Source organism: Giraffa tippelskirchi, chromosome 3 (genome assembly GCF_054371585.1).
Source record: "Giraffa tippelskirchi isolate mGirTip1 chromosome 3, T2T-mGirTip1v1.2.pri, whole genome shotgun sequence".
NCBI classification, from domain to species: domain Eukaryota; kingdom Metazoa; phylum Chordata; class Mammalia; order Artiodactyla; family Giraffidae; genus Giraffa; species Giraffa tippelskirchi.
In genome coordinates, this window is record NC_137277.1 from 90,383,915 (window position 1) to 90,406,306 (window position 22,392).

At 38.2% G+C, this 22,392-nt stretch overlaps 1 long non-coding RNA gene across 1 annotated transcript in view; it reads right to left on the reverse strand.

Annotated features, from left to right (window-relative positions):
* LOC145542878 (uncharacterized) overlaps nt 1-22,392 on the reverse strand; it is a 103,700-nt gene that overhangs the window by 70,101 nt on the left and 11,207 nt on the right. The window contains exon 2 of the long non-coding RNA XR_014080207.1: nt 21,472-21,644. This is a non-coding gene — a long non-coding RNA (uncharacterized LOC145542878). The remainder of the gene's footprint in view (nt 1-21,471; nt 21,645-22,392) is intronic.

Below are 22,392 nucleotides of genomic sequence, written 5' to 3' on the forward strand. Positions count from 1 at the left end.
AAACTTTGGTGAAAATTCTTTTTTTTATTGGGAAAGCAACATGGTTTGACAATTTGTACTTCCCAAGAGAAGTTAAACCTGGCAGACTACTCAATATCAAATGTTACTGTAGGTAAAAAGGAAAAGCTCTTTAAAACCAGATCTAAAAGGACCTTGAAGAGGCTTTGAGAAGCCAGCCTTTTCCTCCTTGGTTTGCCTCCCAACAGAAGGGATGCTGACTTACCAGGCTGAGGGCTGGTTTCCACTGCCAGCTCTCTTATCCATACTGCTGGATAGTACTAGATTAATCATACAATATTTTCTAATTGCTTTTAACTCTTTGTTCTTTACTTTCTACATGGAGCCACTATGGAGTTTAAAAAGAAGTCTGAAAGAAGTTTAAACTGAAAAACAGAATTTGTTACGAAACTTTGCAAATGCTTGCAGAGACTTTCATCCACTCAGTTCTTCTTACTTTTGGCCAGTGCCTCAGTGCCTCCCTTATTGGGTGAGGAAAAAAGCTTGCAGTTGTATGTTTTCTTGCTCTCCCTCTAGTCTCTTCAAAATTCCATTTCCATATGAGTAGACTTTTTATGATCTCAGGTAGTGTCTAGCCCTTCTTTTCCAGGCTAATTGATCAACCTGGATCCTGAAATCCATACTCTCTTCTTTCCCTCCATGACTCTGCTCCATCACATCGTCTCCTCCCTGGTACCTTCAGTTTCTACTCCTGCCTTTGCTCCCCTTCCCAGATGCCTGCAGACATGCACACACCTGTGCCTGGAAAGCTCTCCCAAGCTATCCTGCTACTATACTTCTGCTTTTCCCTACCAAGACTCTTGACCAAATGTCACCCAGTCTCCACTGCCTGTAACAGTAATGCTAACAACAAGAAATGATGTTATGGAACCAGGTTCATTTTCCCTGATGTACAGCAAGCTAAAATGCTGAGATACCAAGCTTTGCAGCAGAGGGGGTTTATTCACAAGGCACCCAAGCAAGGAGATGGGAGACAGTCTCAGCTCTGTCTCCTAGAATTCAAGTGGCATGGGACACTTATGGGATAAAAAAATAAAGAATCAGGGTGGTCTGGGGTGTGCGAAAAGGTGATTAAGAAAATGTGCAGTAGTCATTGTTGTGCACAGGCTTAACTAAGCTACAAGCCTCTGCATGTTTAAAAGAAAAAAAAAATTAAAGGCGGCATTTAGCATGATCTGAGGGTGGAGTTTTTGGCCCTCTAACATCCAAAGATCACTGAGCATACACGCACGCATACCTAGCTGAAGGGTCAGTGGTCTTATCCAGTCTTACCCAGTTCAGTTGGAACCAGACACAGCTGACTCCAAGTTCCTGGAAAACAACTCAGGCAAATATCTTATTGTTTAGTGTACTTTCCACCTGGAGGACAAGCAAGTCTACTGTAGATGACATTGATTAGTAAAAGCAGGTGAAATGGATTTGATGAATGACTACTCACAGTTTCAATGATAAGTAGCATTTGAGTGCCTACTCTGTGCCTGTTCTGTCTTAGGCAATGTATATACATTGTCCTTAGCCTCACAAAAACCTCAAGAGTTAGCTGCTATTTTTATCATTATTATCTCCATTCTAAAGATGAAGACATGGAGGCGTAAAGGAGTTAAACAGCTTGCACAAGAACACACAGCAAGCCTGGAGACTCAATTGAAATCCAAGTGGTCTGCTCTCAGGACCCTCAGTTTCCACCACTATCTTGTATGTCTTTTTTGTTCTGCAGTCAGCCCTCCCAGCATTCTGAACCCATATGCAGGAAGAGCACTGATCTCATAAGGGCTGAACCCACTGACATCAATTTCTCGTTCTCATCAAACTTTCTGCAGTATCTGACATGGTTCATCTTCTGTTCCCATCTTCTTTTTGACCCTCTCTTCTCATTTGGCTTTCAAAGCACCACATTATTTAGTTCTTATCCATTCTCTCTGATCTTTCTTTATTCTCTTCACTAGCTCCATTTTCTGCTCTTACTAATTATGACATGCCAAATTTTAGTCACTGAGACTTTGCCACTATCAATAGAAAGTCTCTCACCCCATGTCTTCGATTGTGTCAGCTGCCAATGAATCTTAGTTCCATAGCTTCAGTCTCATCATCCCTCCTGGCACCAGGCTTGAATTTCCAACTGAATGGGGAACTTTTCCACTAGATTGTATCACCTCTATTTTAAATGTAGTATGTTAATATAAATGAATCATATTTTCTCCAATTTGCTGGAGCATTGTTCTTTTCTGCTCTCCATCTCTGCTTTTGTTCAAATGGCGCTATTACTTGTCTAGTTACTGAGCTTAAAAATGTGGATGTCATCTCTGAAGACTCCCTTCTTGTCACAATTTAGCATTATCTACTCAAAATTAAGCCTTTTCAGTTCTTACTTCTTCCATGATGAACGCAACTTTCTCTTCTATTCCATTCTCTTTCCAATGCCAGCACCCTAGAAGATGTCCTTATTAGCTAATGTTTATCCTACAGTTTAAGACAGTCTCTGACCTTCTTGCCTCTCTTGCAGACCCCAATCCATATGGCTGGCTGTCAAAATATCATCAATCCAAAACACTACTTCTATCACATTATAACCCTGTTCATAAATCTAAAGAGGCTTCCTATGAGAAAAATCCAAACTCGTTAGCCTGGCATTTAATGCCCTCTCTGCTGCTGCTGCTGCTGCTAAGTCGCTTCAGTCGTGTCTGACTCTGAATGACCCCATAGACGGCAGCCCATCAGGCTCCTCCATCCCTGGGATTCTCCAGGCAAGACTACTGGAGTGGGTTGCCATTTCCCTCTCCAATGTATGCATGCATGTTAAGCCACTTCAGTCGTGTCTGGCTCTGTGCGACCCCATGGACAGCAGCCCACCAGGCTCCTCCGTCCACAGGATTCTCCAGGCAAGAATACTGGAGTGGGTTGCCATTTCCTTCTCCAATGCATGACAGTGAAAAGTGAAAGTGAAGTCGCTGAGTCCTGTCTGACTCTTCGAGACCCCATGGACTGCAGCCTACCAGGCTCCTCTGTCCATGGGATTTCCCAGGCAAGAGTACCGGAGTGGGGTGCCATCGCCTTCTCTGAAATCAAACTAAACCAAACCAAATCTGAGGTTAAGTTTTGTTAAGTTTCATACCATAATAAAATCTATCATTACAAATAAAAAAAACTCTGGGTCAACACATGTGGGCATGAACACACAGAGGTAGGGCTAAAACCTGAGCCAGTTACCAGCAATCCACTGTGGGCCCAGGGAGGCAGCTCTGTTGGGTTCTCCCTCCGGCAGATTTTGGGACGAGGACTGTGTACACGTTCCTGAGTCTGTGGGTTCAGGAGATGCAGCTCCTGTAGGTTTATGTGCTGGTGGCTTTATGAGCACGCATGCATCCAGGAACTCCATGAGAGACTTTGAATCACACCAAATCAGCTAGGCTGCTACTGAATTCATGACCCACAGAAATAATGAAATAATTAATATTTGCTGTTTCAAGCTGGAAAAGAAAAAAAAAATCTCCTTGCAAACAAAAATCCAGGACTGGATGGCTTCACTGGGGAATTCTACCAAACGTACAAAAAAAAAACTTAAACATACTCTCAAACTCTCGAAAAAGATTAAAGAGGAAGGAACACTCTCAAAGTCATTGTATGAAGCCACCAACACCTGATAACCAACCTAGACAAGTACTACCAAAAAAGAAACTCACAGGTCCATATCACTAAATATTAAAAAAAATAAAACAAAACTAAGATTATAGCATCCAGCCCCATTATTTCATGGCAAATAGAAGGGGAAATGTGGAACTAGTGACAGATTTCGTTTTCTTGGGCTCTAAAATCACTGCAGATGGTGACTATAGCCATTAAATGAGAAGACAATTGCTTCTTGGCAGGAAAGCTATGACAAACCTAGACAGTGTGTTGAAAAGCAGAAACATTACTCTGCCAACAAAGGTCATATAGTCAAGGCTATGGTCTTCCCAGTGGTCACGGATGGTTGTGAGAGCTGGAACATAAAGAAGGCAGAAAGTCAAAGAATTGATGCCTTTGAACTGTGGTGCTGGGGAAGACTCCTGAAAGTCCCTTGGACAACAAGAAGATCAAACCAGTCAATCTTAAGAGAAATCAACCCTGAATACTCATTGGAAGAACTGATGCTGAAGCTCCAGTATTTTGGTCATCTGATGTGAATAGCTGACTCATTGGAAAAGTCCCTGATGCTGGGAAAGACTGAGGGCAGAAGGAGAAGAGGGTGTCAGCAGATGAGATGGCTGGATTGCACCATTGATGCAATGGACATGAACTTGGGCAAACTTTGGGAGATGGTGAGGGACAGGGAGGCTTAGGATGCTGCAGTCCATGGGGTCGCAAAGAGTCAGACATGACAGGGCAACTGAACAACAAAATCACTGATGAATATAGATGCAAAAATTCTCAACAAAATATTAGTAAACTGAATTTAACAACACATAAAAAGGATCATATGCCATGATGAAGTTATATTTACTCCAGGGTCACAGGATGGTTCAACATACAAATCTATGAGATATACCGGATCAACAAAAGACAAAAGCCACGTGATCATTTCAACAGATGCAGAAAAAGCATTTGATAAAATTCAGTATCCACTCATGATAAAAACTCTTACCAAAGTGAGAGTAGAGGAAACATATCTCAAGATAATAAAAGTCACTTAGGACAAACCACAGCCAATATAATACTCAATGGTGAAAAGCTGAAAGCCTTCCCACTAAGAATCTAGAACAAGACAAGGATGGCATTTTCACCACTCCTATTTAACAAAGTATGAGAAATCCAAGCCACAGTAATCAGATGAGGAAAAAAAAGTATCCAAACTGGGAGGGAAGAGGTAAAATTTTCATTATATGAGATGACCAGTACTCTACGTAGAAAACCCTGAAGACTCCACACACAGAAATTTATTAGAACTGATAAGTAAATTCAGTATGGTAGCAATATACAAGATTAATATACAGAAATTTGTAGCATTTCTCTACACTAACAATGAGATACAGAAAGAGAACATTAAAAAAAAAAACCCTTTTAAAATCACACTAAAAAAAATAAAATACTAGGAATAAACCTAACCAATGGGGTGAAAGACTTACATGCTGAGAACTATAAAACACTGATAAAGGAAACTGAAGGTTATTCAAGGAAATGGAAAGCTATTCCCAAGCTCTTGGATTAGAAGAATTAATATAAAAATTGACATACTACCCAGAGCAATCTACAGATTTAATGTGATTCCTATCAAATTACCATGACATTTTCCACACAACTAGAACACATAATCCTAAAGTTTATATAGAACCACAAAAGGCCCAGAATTGCCAAAGGAAAAAGGAACAAAGCTAGAGGCATCATCCTTCCAGACTGTAAACAATACTATAAAGCTAGAGTAATCAAAACAGTGTGGTATTGGCACAAAAACAGACAGAACAGAATAGAGAGCAATGGAACAGAATAGACAGCCTAGAAATAAACCCACACATCTGCAGTTAAAGGAGGCAAGAATATACAATGGGGAAATGACAATCTCTTGAGCAAGTGGTGTTGGGAAAGCTGGACAGCCAAATGTAAATCAATAATGTTAGAACACATCCTCACATCATACATAAAAATAAACTCAAAATGGCTTAAAGACTTAACTATAAGACACAACACCACAAAACTTCTAGAAGAGAACATAGGCAAAACATTCTCTGATATAAATTGTAGCAATGTTTTCTTATGTCAGTTTCCCAAGGCAATAGAAATAAAAGCAAAAATAAACAAATGGGAATTAATCAATACTTACAAGCTTTTGCACAGCAAAGGAAACCATAAGCAAAATGACAGGACCACCAATGAACTCACAGAAAATATTTGCAAATGATGTGAACAACACAGGATTAATTTCCAAAATATACAAACAGCTCATACAACTAAATAACAAAAAAATAAACAACCCAATCAAAAAATGGGCAGAAGCCTAAACATACATTTCTCCAAAGAAGACATATAGATGGCCAATAGGCACATAAAAAGATACTCAACATAGTAATTATTACAGAAATGCAAATCAGTGCTACAATCAGATAACCATCTCACACTTGTCGGAATGGTCATCTCAAAATGTCTATAAATAATAAATGTTGGAGAGGGTGTGGAGAAAAGGAAAAGGGAGCTCCCTACACTGTTGGCAGAAATGTAAATTGGTGCAATCGCTTTAGTGCAAACACTTTGGAAAACAGTATGGAGGTTCCTTAAAAAACTAAAAGTGGAATTACTATATGACCCAGCAATCTGACTTCTGGGCATATATCCAGAAAAGACAAAAGCTCTAGTTTGAAAAGATACAAGCACCCCTAATGTTCATGAGGGTGTTATTTACAACAGTCAAGACATGGAAGTAACCTAAGTATCTATCAGCAGAGGAATGGACAAAGAAAATGTGGTACATATATATAACGGAATTCTACTCAGCCATAAAAAAAGAATGAAATAATGCCATTTGTAGCAGCGTGGATGGAACTACAGATTATCATACTAAGTGAAGGACACAAAGACAAACACTATATCGTTTGCCTTATACATGGAATCTAAAAAAATAGTACAAATGAACTTATCTACAAAAGAGAAACAGGATCACAGGCACAGTACACAAATTAACAGCTACCAAAGGGGAATGCAAGAGAGGATAAATTAAGAGTGGGGAATTAACAGATGCACACTACCATATACAAAATAAACACCAAAAATTCATTGTAGGGAATTATGTACAATATTTTGTAATAAACTATAAATGAAATAGAATTTTAAAATGAAGAAAATAGATATATACATAAATATGTATAACTAAATCACAATGCTATACATCTGAAACTAACATAACATTGTAAACTGACTATGCTACAATTTAAAAAATCATTATTAAGTTATTTGTTCAATTATGGAAAATTGATACCTTTAGTTTTGATGTCGAATGTTCTATCCCCAAACAAGTTATATTTTTCTATTAGTTCAAAAAATTTTACTTGCTCCTCTTAAATGATTTTTAAGTTTTATTTATAGAGATTTTATGTATTGTTAATGTCACTTCTAATTATTTACTTTACAGCTATCATTTTTGTGTTTAATTTTCAACTTTCAGTTAAAACTATAAATGGGATCTTTACTTTCATTATATTTTGTACCTAGTTCTTATTTATAATCTAAATACTGTTAATTTCTGTATATTAATTTTATGGTCAGAAATCTTATTGAAATCCTCATTGTTTGTAGGCAATTTTCAGTTTATTCTCTTATATATGTCAGGTATAAATTATACCATGTATATTTAGTTTTATCTCTTACTGCCTAGTTTCTATATATATGATTTATTTTTCATCTCTAATTTTCTAATATATGCAAAAAATTTTAAATTATAGTGATGATAATGAAGACATTTGTTTTATATAACTCTAAATTTAATGGGGGGGATGATTTTAGCATTTCTGTTGGCCTGATGATAGACGTATTTTAACTAGTTAAGGAAACAGCCATCTATTTCTAGTTGATTAAGATTCTTCAGCATCACAAATGGACTTTGAAACTTAACAAATGCATTTCCAGAAAGGCTAGAGGCGTTTATATGATTTAGCCACTCTTAGATCTATTACTATGGGGCTTCCCAGGTGGCACTAGTGGTAAAGAACCTGCCTTCCAATGCAAGAGACAAGAGACATCAGTTCCATCCCTGGGCCAGGAAGATCCCCTGGAAGAGGGCCTGGCAACCCATTTCAGTATTCTTGCCTGGAGAATCACATGGACAGAGGAGCCTGGTGGACTACAGTCCACAGAGTTGCACACAATTGAAGTGACTTTGCATGCACACACGTGGATCTATTACTATAGCAAATTACTTAAATAGCTTTCCTAATATTGAAAATTCCTACATTATTGGAAAAATCTTAGTTGGTTAGTATGCCATTTTCTTATAATATGGTGATTAGGTCTGCTACTATTTTATTTGGAAGTATTTTACATTGATAATCATAGGAGAGATTGCCTTATAAAAATTTTATCTTTGGAAATTTTTGTTGAATGTTGGTATTAATTCCTGCATCATAAAAGAAACCACTAAAGCATTTCTTTTCCTGTACTATAGAATTATTTTGTCAAAATTTATTAGAAATCCATCACAAAACCATTTGATTTTGTTTTTTTTGGGAGTAAGGTAGGGATGGCTCTTTGAAAATTTTTTCTATTTCTTCTATTTAATTGATATGTTTATATATTTTATCTATACTTGAATTTGTTTTGCTATAAAACATATTTACTTAGCAAAGTATTTGCTTTATTTAGATTTTTTAATTTAGTTGACTGTAATTAAGTTAATACTGTGTTTTATGATTCCTGTAATTATTTCTGTAAATATAATTCCTTCCTACTTATATTCCGTACTGTCTGTATTTGTGCTTCCTTCTATTTTTGGTTACATTTGTTATGAGCATACCTACTTTACAGTTCCCCAAACTGGATTTTGTATTTGTATTATTGTTTGTTTAACTTACTACTTTCTATGTTTATCTTTATTGTTTTGCTTTCCTTTGATTTATTTTATCTTGTTGCTCCTTTTCTAAATTCTTCTGTTAGATATTTAGTGGATTTGTTTTTATTCTACTTTTATTAATAACTACTAAAGTCCTTGTATTTTCTTCTGAGTGCTGTTTTATCCAATTACACAAAGTCTGACATGTAGTACTTTTTATTTTTTTTCTCAGATACCATAAAACACATTTTGGAGTTTCCCTTTTCCCAAGAGTTGGTTAAGAGAAAGTGTTGGAATTTCCATGTAGTTTTCTGGTTTTGCAGTTTGCTCCAAGTTTTAACACATTACAGTCAGTGATAATACTATTTCTAAAATCCTTGGAACATAAAAAGGGTTTTTGTGTGTGTGTGACTTAATAAATTTTTATGACCATAATACAGATTCTTGAAAAGTAGAAATGTTCTGTTTCCTAAATACAGCATTTGGTATCCATTTTTATTGCTTTATTCACTTGTTCAGTCATTGCCTGAGAGAAATATATTAAAGTTTTCTCTTATTAATATACTTCTGCCATTAGCTTCTTTAATTCCAGAAGTTTATGATTTATGAATATTGCTGCGAAGTTACTTGCTTCATAGATATTCATACATATTACAATCCTAGTATGTACCTTTAATATAAATAACTGTCTGGTTTGTGTCTTTTTTATTGCTTTTGGTTTGAATGATACCTTTTCTGATATTGAGACTGTGACCTCTGCTTTTCTTTTGTTTGCTCTCCTCTGGTGCCCAAAATTCTCCTTTCGTTTTCAATCCATCTACAATTTTTTTTTAAAGAAGTATCTCTTCAATCATCAGCATAGATATAGGTTTAGCAATTCCAATTCAATGATTCATCCAATAAAAAAATATCTGAGTTATTTACAAAGATTTGTGTTTAAGAATAATCATTAAATGAGGAGGGTAAGTAAATTATTCCATGCTCAAAATATGTAATAACATATTACATCTGATAGATTGAGTGCCTGAAGAACTATGGATGGAGGTTCCTGACATTGTACAGGAGGCAGTGATGAAGATCATCCCCAAGAAAAAGAAATGCAAAAAGGCAAAATGGTTGTCTGAGGAGGTTTTACAAACAGCTGAGAAAAGAGAAGCAAAAGGTGAAGGAGAAAAGGAAAAACATATCCATCTGAATGCAGAATTCTGAAGAATAGCAAGGAGAGATAAGAAAGCCTTCCTAAGTGATCAAAGCAAAGAAATAAAGGAAAACAATAGAATGGGAAAGACCAGAGGTTTCTTTAAGAAAATTAGAGATAATAAGGGAACATTTCACGCAAAGATGGGCGCAATAAAAGACAGAAATGGTATGGACTTAACAGATGCAGAAGATATTAAGAAGAGGTGGCAAGAATACACAGAAGAACTATATAAAAAAGATCTTCATGACCCAGATAACCACAATGATGTGATCACTCACCTAGAGCCAGACATCTTGGAGTGTGAAGTCAAGTGGGCCTTAGGAAGCATCACTATGAACAAAGTTAGTGGAGGTGATGGAATTCCAGCTGAGCTATTTCAAATCCTAAAAGATGCTGCTGTGAAAGTGCTGCACTCAATATGCCAGCAAATTTGGAAAACTCTGCAATGGCCACAGGACTGGAACAGGTGAGTTTTCATTCCAATCCCAAAGAAAGGAAATGCCAAAGAATGCTCAAACTACCACACAATTGCACTCATCTCACACGTTAGCAACGTAATGCTCAAAATTCTCCAAGCTAGGCTTCAACAGTATGTGAACTGAGAACTTCCAGATGTTCAAGCTGGATTTAGAAAAGGCAGAGGAACCAGAGATCAAATTGTCAACATCCATTGGAGCATCGAAAAAGCAAGAGAATTTCAGAAAATCATCTACTTCTGCTTCAGTGACTACTCTAAAGCCTTTGTGTGGATCACAACAAACTGTGGAAAACTCTTCAAGAGATGGGAATGCCAGACCACCTTACCTGTCTCCTGAGAAATCTGTATGCAGGTCAAGAGGCAATAGTTAGTATTGGACATGGAACAATGGACTGGTTCCAAACGGGGAAAGGAGTATGTCAAGGCTGTATATTGTCACCCTGCTTATTTAACTTATATGTAGACTACATCATGAGACACCCTGGGCTGGAGGAAGCACAAGCTGGAATCAAGACTGCCGGGAGAAATATCAATAACCTCAGATAAGCAGATGACACCACCCTTATGGCAGAAAGAAAAGAAGAACTAAAGAGCCTCTTGATGAAAGTGAAAGTGGAGAGTGAAAAAGCTTGCCTAAAACTCAACATTCAAAAAACTAAGATCATGGCATCCAGTCCCATCACTTCAGGGCAAATAGATGGGGAAACAATGGAAAGTCATGTATGGATGTTAGAGTTGGACCATAAAGAAAGCTGAGCACTGAAGAATTGATGCTTTTGAATTGTGGTGTTGGAGAAGACTCTTGAGAGTCCCCTGGACTGCAAGGAGATCCAACCAGTCCATCCTGAAGGAAATCAGTCCTGAATATTCATTGGAAGGACTGATGCTGAAGCTGAAACTCCCAATACTTTGTTCACCTGATGTGAAGAACTGACTCTTTGGAAAAGACCCTGATACTGGGAAAGACTGAAGGCCGGAGAAGGGGACGACAGAGGATGAGATGGTTGGATGGCATCCCTGACTTGATGGACATGAGTTTGAGCAAGCTCTAGGAGTTGGTGATGGACAGGGAAGCCTGGTGTGCTGCAGTCCATGGGGTCACAAAGAGTTGGACACAACTGAGTGACTGAACTGAACGATATATTAAAATCATATTGAATAAAAATACTAAATGACTTAACAAAGTGTTAAAAATATATTTTATATGCTTTATATTTTCTGATAAAACCAATTACCAAATAGATTGTATAGTCTGACTTAACATAAATATTAATTCCCATATCTTTAATTATTTCTATATATCTATACAATATAGTTATATGAAGACTGGACAATGTGTATAAAATATTAAGTTATTATAGCTAGATAGTAGTAGTAATAGCTTTAATTTTCTTCTTTGTGCTTTTCTATATTTTCTGATTATTTATATTTTATTTTATAATCTCTAAATACATGATTATTTTTTCTAAAAATGAAAAATTTTAAAGTCCATTATCTAGTAATTTGACACTAAACAGTGTCAAATTTTCTTCTTTAATTTTCCTCTTTGTGCTTTTCTATATTTTCTTATTATTTACATTATATTTTTAATCTCTAAATTTATTATTACTTTTTCTAAAAATGAAAAGCTTTTAAGTCCACTGTCTAATAATTTGACACTAAAATCCTGGCAATAGTTAATGATAGGTCTCCTTATCACCTGTCTTACACTCCCAGCATTCTGAGTAGAGTTCTAGGAAGTATTTGGTTTTCCATTAGTAGAGTCCTTAAGACTTTGGAAAGGAAACTCAATCACTGTTCTCTCTTTGTCTCTCTCTCCCTCCAGGCTTCCCTCTGCCTGCCCAGAACAGGGAGGGCTGGCTTATTCCTCAGGGTTCCCTCTGGCCTCAAGGCCAGTGCATGTAGATTTCTTTTACCAATGAATTTCTGTAGCTGCTAAGAACTCCTCACAGAATAGCTCCCAGAGGAACAGGGTGTTCTTTTTCTTCCTTTCATTCACTCACTAGTCTTTGTTTACTTGGGAGACATGAACATTCCTTTGACTAAAAAGCTGTCAGTTTTGCTTTTCAGCTCCTTCAATAGGTAATTTAACTGTCTCATTAGTGTTTTTAGTGTGGATTTTACTAGAATCCTTTTGAGTTTTTGTTGTCCTTTTACCAGTTGATGTGGAGACACAAGCTGTCATTATAAAGCCTCTTAAGAAATTAAAACCATTTCTCTGAAACAATCTCCATAACAAACTCCCAGGATTTGTGTTTTACATCTCAGGCAGAACTTCTGTATGATTAAATTCTTCATCTGTCAGCTTCTGAGGCTGAAATGAAGTTTACTGAAGCTTTGGTTATATCTCCAATTTGAAGAGGGGTGTCATGAAAGAACTTGCAGTGTATGGTTTTTGTTTTTTAGTTTGATTTCAGCTTCTCCTTTTTCTTTTTTTAAAGATGTGGCTATTTCCACAAAGGTTTGGGCAATTTTGTAACCACTGAAGGAGAATAGTCTAAAAACAAAAGTGGGCAAAACAAAATGCAGTCTCTCAAACCATTAATTTCAACTTCTCGCAGTATAATTTGGGGCTGAGGTGATATTCAGAGTAAAAACCTATAATTTTGTTGTAAGTGTATTATACTCCTTTCTCTTGTTAAATTTCTATATTCCATCTCTCAGTGAGTTCTTAAGGCAAGTACTATATTGATTAGGTTTTCATATCAAATCTACTGCTAGACTGAGATAAAGCTGACCTAGCTGATAAAACCAAAGATTTCCTTCTTTTTAATCTCATAACCAGAGTCAATCCTAGGAAAAAATGTCAAGTAGGCACAGAGTGTCACTGTCTCTCCTCTTATTTTGGTCCTTACCAGGGGTCCTCAGCAATAAACTACAAGTGTCCGTGTTGACCTGGATGACCCCTAAAGAAAACACTGCCTTGCAGATACGTATTTTATGAGGCCTACACAGAGTTAACAATTGCAAAATGTCATATAAAAATTCAAGTATCAGAATCTATTAGAAAACTAAAAAATTTGGCCTACAGAACCTAGTGTCTTGCAGAATGGCAGCTCACTTTTTCTTTTTCATTTAAAAAAATTTTATATATTTGGACAAACAAAAGTTTCATATATTTAGGCTATACAATGTGATGCTTTCATAGAAGCATACATTGTAAAATGATTACCATAATGGAGCCAATGCAGGGAGAGCAGCCACCACTGGCGCTGCCTTCCCGACGAGTAATGAAACTAACATATCCATCATCTCTTACATATACGTTTTGTGTGTGTGTGTGTGGTGGTAAGAACATTGAGATCTATTTTATTTTTTCTTAATACAAGCATTTATCACTATAAACTTTCCTCTTGGAACTGCATTTGTTGCATCTCATAAGTTTTGGTATGTTGTGTTTCCATTGTCGTTTGTCCAGATATTTTTTGTCATTTTCAGCATCTTTGACTTACTCTTCAGAGGCATATTGTTCGGCCTACACATATTTGTGAATTTCCTGTGTTTTCTCCTGTTACTGATTTCCAGTTTCAGAACATTGTGGTCCCTTGGACTGCAAGATCTAACCAGTCAGTTCTAAAGGAAATCAACCCTGAATATTCACTGGAAGGACTAATGTTGAAGCTGAAGCAGGCTACCTGATGTGAAGAGCCAACTCACTGGAACAGACCCAGATGCTGGGAAAGATTGAAGGCAAAAGGAGAAGGGGGCAACAGAGGATGAGATGGCTAGATAGCATCACTGATTCAATGGATGTTAATTTGAGCAAACTCCAGGAGATAGTGGAGGACAGAGGAGCCTGGCGTGCTGTAGTCCATGGGGTTGAAAAGAGTCAGACATGACACAGTAACTGAACAACAGCAACTATTGTGATGGGAAAAGATACATAATATGATTTAAATCAATTTTCTTAAATGTGTTAACTTGTTTTGTAGCCTAACATATAATTTACCTTGGAGAATGTTTCATGTGCACTTGAGAAGAAACTGTATTCTGCCACCAGTCTGTAAGGTGTGTGCTGAGAAACCTGCTGATAGCCTCATGGGGGTTCTCTTATATGTGATGAGCTTCTTTTCTCTTTCTGCTTTCAAGATTCCATCTTTATTTTTTGCAGTTTTATAATAAAGTGCCTCAGTGAAGTCTTCAGGTTGAACCTGATTATTGACTTTTGAGCTTCATACACCTGGATATCAATTTCATTTCCCAGATTTGGGAAGTTTTCAGCCATTATTTCCTTAATGTTTCTCTCTGTGCATCATCTGGGACGTCCATATTGTGAACATTGTTTTGCTTGATTTTGTCCCACACGTCCTATGGGCCTTCATTCTTTCTGCCTTTTACTCCTCTGACTCAGTAATCTCAAATTACCTGTTTTCAAGCTCACTGATTCTGTCTTCTGCTTGATTGAGTCTCCTATTGAAACTCTCTATTGCATTTTTTAGCTCAATCATTGTATTCTTCAGTTCTAAAACTTTTGTTTGGTGATTTTTCATGTTTTCTCTTTGTTGAACTTCTGATTTGTTTTTGTATTTTGTTCCTAATTTTGTTAAATTGTTTATCTGTGTCTCTTGTAGCTCTCTGAGCTTCTTTAGGACAATTATTTTGAATTCTTTGCTGGGAAATTTGTGTATATCCATTTTTTTTGTGATCGGTTACTGAACATGCATCGTTTTCCTTTGGTGGTATCACATTCCCCTGACTCTTTGTAGCCTTGTGTAGGTGTTTGCACATGGAAGAAGCACTCACCTCTTTTAGACTTTATGGGCTGACTCTGATAAGAAAAAACCTTCCTCGGTTGATGGGGCCATGCTGGAGTGCGCTGTCGCCCTGGGTCTGGTTGTGAAGGGTGCCAAGTGGGTGAGTGAGTGGTGGCACGGGATGCAGGGGAGTGTACTGTCTTGTTGGCTCAAGTCGCTGGGGTCCCCAACATCAATAACTGCTTGATTATTGTCAGCAAGAGCTGCACAGCTTCCTCCATGGCTGCAAGGATTGCTGGGATGCTAAATGGTGCCTCTAGGTTCTGTGTGGTGGGAATGGGCAGGCTGCAGGGGTGGCTGGAGCCCATGGTGTGCATGCATTCAGCTGCAGGGGTTGCTGTGCTGCCTGTGTGGTGGCAGGGTTGACAGCAGACACGCTCACAGTGGCAAGGGCAGACCACTGGCAGGGCCTGAGGTCAACTACAGACTCAACAGGGGCCGGGGCTGTCAGTGTACACTTGTGGGGCTACAACGGCCAGGTGCAGATGTAAACATAGCAGTAGAGGCCAGTGACAGGATCTGGGGCTGGTGGCATGCAGGTGTGGGTGGCTTCAGCTGTTACCTGTGGGCACTGGTAGTGCAGGCCAGCGACAGGTCTGGCTCTGAGCACTGAAGCAAGTGTGTGGTCCTGGACTGGCACTGTGCATGCAGAGAGCTACAGAAGAGGAGGCTGGCTGCAGGTGGAGAGGTTGTGCCGGATCCCAGGCCTCGGCTCTCATACAGCGGGTAGGGAGGAATTCCGGCAGCTGGAGTCTGTGAATGCTAAAACCTGGGGGTCCTTCAGCACTGAAAGCTGCAGGGGCGTCTGCATCGGCTGTGCTGGCTGTCGGCTTCCTCAGTGGCAGAGCTGTTGCGTTCCTCTGCAGAGCAGTTTCCTGAGCTCCATGTCAAGATCCTCAGTGGTGAAAGCTGTGGGAGTCCACAGCATCCACCAAGGTTGTTGAGATTCTCAGTCATGAAGGTTGATGTGGTCCTCTGCAGAGGAGGCCACTGGGAACTCCCAGCAAGCGGCTGATGCTGACAGCCCGCCCTCTTTTGTTCCTAGCTATCTCCAGATGTCTCAGTATGCTTGTCTCTGGGTGGCAGTGCCCCAGTAGTCTGGGGAAGCTGGCCACTCACCTCGCTTTTCTTTTTCCAGGGAGAGTTCTCTCTTGGGGCTGATGGAGGGACACAGGCAAAATGAAACTCTTCTTCTTACCCATTCCATGTAATTATTCCCTGGTTGTTGCCCCACTGTGTTGTTGAAGCTTCTTAGGTGAACCCTGTGCTCTTTATGAATGAACTATCTTCATTCATGGATGTGCTGATGTGCTCAGTCGTGGCTGGCTCTTTGCAACCCCATGGACTTTGGAACCCGCCAGATTGCTCTGTCCATGGAATTTTCCAGGCAAGAATACTGGAGTGGGTTGCCATTTCCTTCTCCATCATTCATGGATAGCTGACTGCTGTTCTTTGTGGGGGGACCAGAGTGGGGTCTCCTATTCTGCCATCTTGGTGATGTCACAGACCACTTCCCAGGCTGGCCATGTGTTCTCGCTCTCTGTGTTGGTACAGTCCCCACCATTCTTTGTTGTTTTATACCTGTTCCCTCTATGTCATCTGTTTATGCAACTTTTCATTATTGCTGTAGGCATCTGAGTCTGTGTCCCCTCCCCTAGAGCAGAAACTGATTAAAACTTAACTTTAAGGTTGTGGTTCTTAAACTGTAACACATATCAAAATCATCTGAAGGATGTGTTAAAGCACTGATGGCTGGGCTCATTTAGTAGGTCTGAGAATGTGCATTCTGACAAATTCTAGGATGATAGAGATAGTGCTGTTCCAGGGATCACACTTGGAGAACCACTGCTTCAAGGTATTATTTCTCTAAGGGATATTTAGATTTTCATTCACTCATTCATTCATTCTTAGTGTCTATATTTATTACAGAGTACTTTGTAGTGAAGATTCATTACTGATGAAATATATATGATTCTTGATAATCAGGCAAAATTTTAAACTTTATTATCTATATGTGGGTGCTAAGTCACTTCAGTCATGTATGACTCTTTGCAACCCTATGGACTGTAGCCCACCAGGTTCCTCTGTCCATGGAATTCTCCAGGCAAGAATACTGGAGTGGGTTGGCATATCCTACTCCAGTGGATCTTCCCAAGCCAGGGATCAAACCCACGTCTCGTATATCTCCTGCATTAGCAAGCAGACGGGCTCTTTACCACTAGTACCACCTCCATCTGGGAAGCCCTCTCTTATGTGTGTATATATATATGTGTGTGTGTGTGTATAATATACATATATGCTATGCTTAGTCGCTCAGTTGTGCCCAAGTCTTTGCGACCCCATGGACTGTAGCCCGCCAGGCTCCTCTGTCCATGAGATTTTCCAGGCAGGAATACTGGAGTGGGTTGCCATTTCCTTCTCCATAATATATATATATATATATATATATATATATATATATATATATGTATGTATATTTCTAGCTATGCCAGTGCTGTGAAGAGTATATAGTATGGTTTCTTTGAAGAATGACAATAAGCTAACTTATACAGCCAGTCTTAAGGAGGGCTTGGTCAGGTTAGAGGGGACCTTCTTAGATCACAGGAAGAACATCTGTGAAGGAAGGCAAAGCAGCCTCTTGGATCTAAATGATGAATCTCTGATGGGGATATGAAGGACTATGGGAGATAGTTCAGGTTGGAATACTGCCCAATCATCATTACAAGGAGCCAGGTGCCTATTCTGATGACTTCTGAGGCTTAACATTTCTAAAATTTCAGGGAACAGAGCCAGGAGAGAAGGAACCATCAGTCCCGGCAATCTGATCCATCAGTCCATGAAGTGGGTTACACAGGGGAGCAGTGGCCAGATTATTTTGAGATCCTCCTGTTCTGTTGGAAATCCCAGTGGCATGTTGGTAACTTATCCCGATTTCTCTCTACTCCAGTTCTCAAGGTCTAATAACACTGACAGTTTTGAGTTTTGTTTCCTTGTTTGTATTATTTTTCCAGTTTAGGTAATTTTTATTTATTTGGTTAAGATTTCCTTTAACTGCGCTCTTTTAACTCCTTCAGTTGTAACTCTTTGCCTTACTGAAAGTATTGTGTTTTTTCCTGCACCTGTGTTTGAATTTCTGTTATAGCCTGTCCGATTAGCTCCATTTTCTTCGATAATTTTCTCAATGTTGTTTTCTTTCTCTTCCATAAATTTTGAGTGGAGATGCATCATTATTCTCTGATAACTTGTAATGCATTCACATAATCTTAAATTACATTACTGCTAATTTTTATGTTGACATGTTTTCATTTATGTTTCTTAAATTGTCAAAAACAAGAAAAACATAAGGACTTTTGACTCTTGTCTACATAGACTAAGTAATTTAGCAAATTCTTAGTTCTCATCTTTTTAAAAATACAGTCTTGTATTGTTATATATCTGAACTCCTTAATTCAGATTATTTTCAAATCACTATTTAGTACCATGTGTCTTAATTTCTATTTTTGAAATATGTGTTTAGTCCTGTATTCATATTATAACAATTATTTTATTTAATATTTTGTTAAACATATCCAGTGCTTACCATCAAGACTTTTAAATCATGAATTCAGTATTTTATTTGTCTCTAGAACAACTGGAATATACCTTTAATTTTATCAAAGAAGTTTAGTCAAAATCCCTGGGAATATCTTACTGTTAACTTCTAAGAAAGATAACTTGCATATGAATAGATTTTTCACCTTGAAATCTCTACTAGGTGGAAAGAGTACAGATGTTTATCAGCATGGAGTTAGTTAACTATACACTGGTCCATCAACACAACAAAATACTATGACTATGATACTATTTTTCAGAAAAAGAAAGAAAAGCTCTCTGCACATACTATGGAAAGATCTCAAAGTTATAACAATGATGAAATGAAAACATTATGGCACACTGCACATCCATGTTCATGGCAGCACAATTCACAATAGCTAAGAGGTGGAAGCAATCCAAAAATCCATCCATGGATGAATTAACAAAATGTAACAGAATATTATACAGCCTTTAATGGAAGGAAATTCTTATACATGCAGCAACATGGAGGAATCTTGATGATATTAGGCTAAATGAAATAAGCTTGTCACAAAATGACACTGTATGATTCCACTTATATGAGGTATCAAAAGTAGTGAAATTCATGGAAGCAGAGACTGAACAATAGTTGCTTGAGGGTGGAGAGAGGAGGGAATCGTTTAATAGCTATAGAGTTCAGTTTTGCAGTGAAAAATTTCTGGGGATTGGCTCCATAATAATGTCAATTCAGTTTTCATTCCAAACTCAAAGAAAGGCAATGCCCCAAAAAGTTCAAGCTACTGTACAATTGCACTCATTTCACATGCTAGCAAGGTAATGCTCAAACTCTTTCAAGCTAGGCTTCAACAGTACATGAACTGAGAACTTTCAGATGTACAAGCTGGTATTTAGAAAAGGCAGAGGAACCAGAGATCAAACTGCCAACAATCATTGGATTACAGGCAAAACAAGGAATTCCAAGAAAACATCTACTTCTGCTTCATTGACTACACTAAAGCCTTTGACTGTGTAGATCACAACAAACTATGGAAAGTTCTTCAAGAGATGGGACTACCAGACCACCTTTCCTGTCTCCTAAGAAACCTGCATGCAGGTCAAGAAATAACAGTTAGAACCAGACATGAAAAACAGACTGGTTCAAAGTTGGGAAAGGAGTACACCAAGGCTGTATACTGTCACTCTGCTTATTTATGTTTATATGTAGAGTACATACATCATGTGAAATGCTGGGCTGGATGACTCACAAGCTAGAATCAAGATTGCCAGGAGAAATATCAACAATCTCAGATATGCAGATGAATCACTTTAATGGCAGAAAGCAAAGAGGAACTAAAGAGCCTCTTGATGAGGGTGAAAGAGGAAGGTGAAAAAGCTACCCTAAAACTCAACATTCAAAAAACTAAGATCATGGCATCTGGTCCCATCACTTCAGGGTAAATAGATTTCTTGGGTTCCAAAGTCACTCCGGATGGTGACTGCAGTTACAAAATTAAAAGACGCTTGCTCCTTGGAAGAAAAGCTATGACAAACCTAGACAGCCTTATCAAAAAGCAGAAATGTCACTTTGCCAACAAAAGTCCATACAGTCTAAGCTATGGTTTTTCCAGTAGTAATGTATGGATGTGAGAGCTGGACCATAAAGAAGGCTGAGAGCCAAAGAATTGATGCTTTTGAATTATGGTTCTGGAGAGACTCTTGAGAGCCCCTTGGATAGCAAGGAGATCAAACCAGTCAATCCTAAAGGAAATCAACCCTAAATATCCATTGGAAAGACTGATACTGAAACTTCAATACTTTGGCCACCTGATGTGAAGAGCCAACTCACTGGAAAAGACCCTGATGCTGGGAAAGATTGAGGGCAGGAGGAGAAGGGGATGACAGAGGATGAAATGGCTGGATGGCATCACCAACTCAATGGACATGAGTTTGAGCAAGTTCAGGGAGATAGTGGAGGACAGAGGAGCCTGGTGTGCTGCAGTCTGTGGGGTTGCAAAGAGTTGGACATGACTTAGAGACTGAACAGCAACAACATTACTAAACTGTACACTAAAAAATGGTTAAGACAGTAAATGGCATGTTGTGTTTTTTCCACAATAAAATCATCATAGTATAGAGTATGAAAACTTTAAGGTAAAAATAAACGGGTTCAAAATAGAGATGTAGTTGTAATTACTTGAATGTGCACAAATGGTATAATATTCATAGGAATATATCAATAGTGTGTGTGCTCAGTCACTCGGTCATGTCTGACTCTTGCAGTCCCATAGACTCCAGGCTCCACTGTCCATGGAATTTTCCAGGCAAGAATACTGGAGTGGGTAGCCATTTCCTTCTCCAGGGGATCTTCCCAACCGAGGGATCAAATCTGTATTCCTCACATCTCTTGCATTGGCAGGCAGATTCTTTTACCACTGGTGCCACCTGGGAAGCCCCATAGCAATAGTAGTCCTAAGTGGGTAGAATTTGGAACCCATAGATGTGGGAATCAGCACTGGGAGGGAGATTTTACACTGGAGAGTTGTTTTATACTCTGTTTTTTAAACCATGAGCCTGTATTACTAATTCATTAAAAATAAAATGAACAAACTCAAACAGTGAATAGATGGTGTTGGCGTTTATCCTCCCCAAAATCCATCTCGCGTTTCTCAATAAGAGAGGTTATGTATCTGATAGAGCCCAAAATGTTCCTTTTTTTACCAATAGAATCTATCTACTGACTAATATGCAGAATAATGACTGCCTCTTCATCCTACTACTAGAACCTGTGACTATGTTACTTTCCAAGACAAGGGGGAATTAAGTTGTGGATGGAATTAAGGTGATTTAAGATAAGGAGGTTATTCTGGATTATCCAGTGGGCTTAGTATCATCACAAGGGCTCTTACAAAGGGAAGAGAGGAAGGAGAGGGAGACAGAGAGACATGATGTAAGACTCTACCTGCTGTTGCTGGCTTTGAAGATGGAGGAAGTGGGCCACAATCCAAGGAATGGGGAGGCCTCCAGAAGCTGGAAAAGGTGAAGAAATGGAGTCTTCTCTAGAATTTCCAGAAGGAACACAGACCTGCTGACACCTTGATTTTAGCCCAGTGAGAGCTGGGTAGGACTTCTGACCTACAGGGGTACAAGGTAAAAAAACTTGCTTTTTGGTTTTTTTGAAGTTTGAACTTCTAAAAATGTATTTATTTATTACTGAAGTATAATTGATTTACAGTGTTATTTGAGTTTCAGTTGCACAGCAGTGATTCAGATATGGGTATATGTTTGTGCATATATATATATATATATATATACACATGTATATATATATATGCTTTTTAAGATTCTTTTCCCATATAGGTTATTACAAAATATTGAGTATAGTTTGCTATACAGTAGGTCCTTATTGTTTGTCCATTTTATATATAGTTGTGTATCTGTTACTTTTAAGTCATGAAGTCTATAGTCTTTTGTTACAGCTCTCATAGGACACAGTGACTGTAGAGTGGGCTGAGGAAACAAAATTACAACTCTGATTAGTCTCTCTAGAAATCTAAGTGTTTATTCATTTTATTCCAATTAAATTTGGACAAAGAGGAATAGAAAAAAAAACCCATGGATATTGGCACATCATCATCTATTCTTTAATTTAGGAAAGAAAACTGAAATCAGAGTGATTCTATCCCTTTGAAAATAACATCATATTTTCTTATTTTCCTAATTGTGTGATTTTACCTCTTCCTTAATCCTTGGGGGAAAAAAAAATCTGTCATTACTCAATCAACAAATAGAAAATACAAAGGAACAAGAATCACCTTGAAATTAAATACAAATCAGGACATGTCTAGGTGGGAATCTTTTTTCACAAATTGAGCTAATTTGC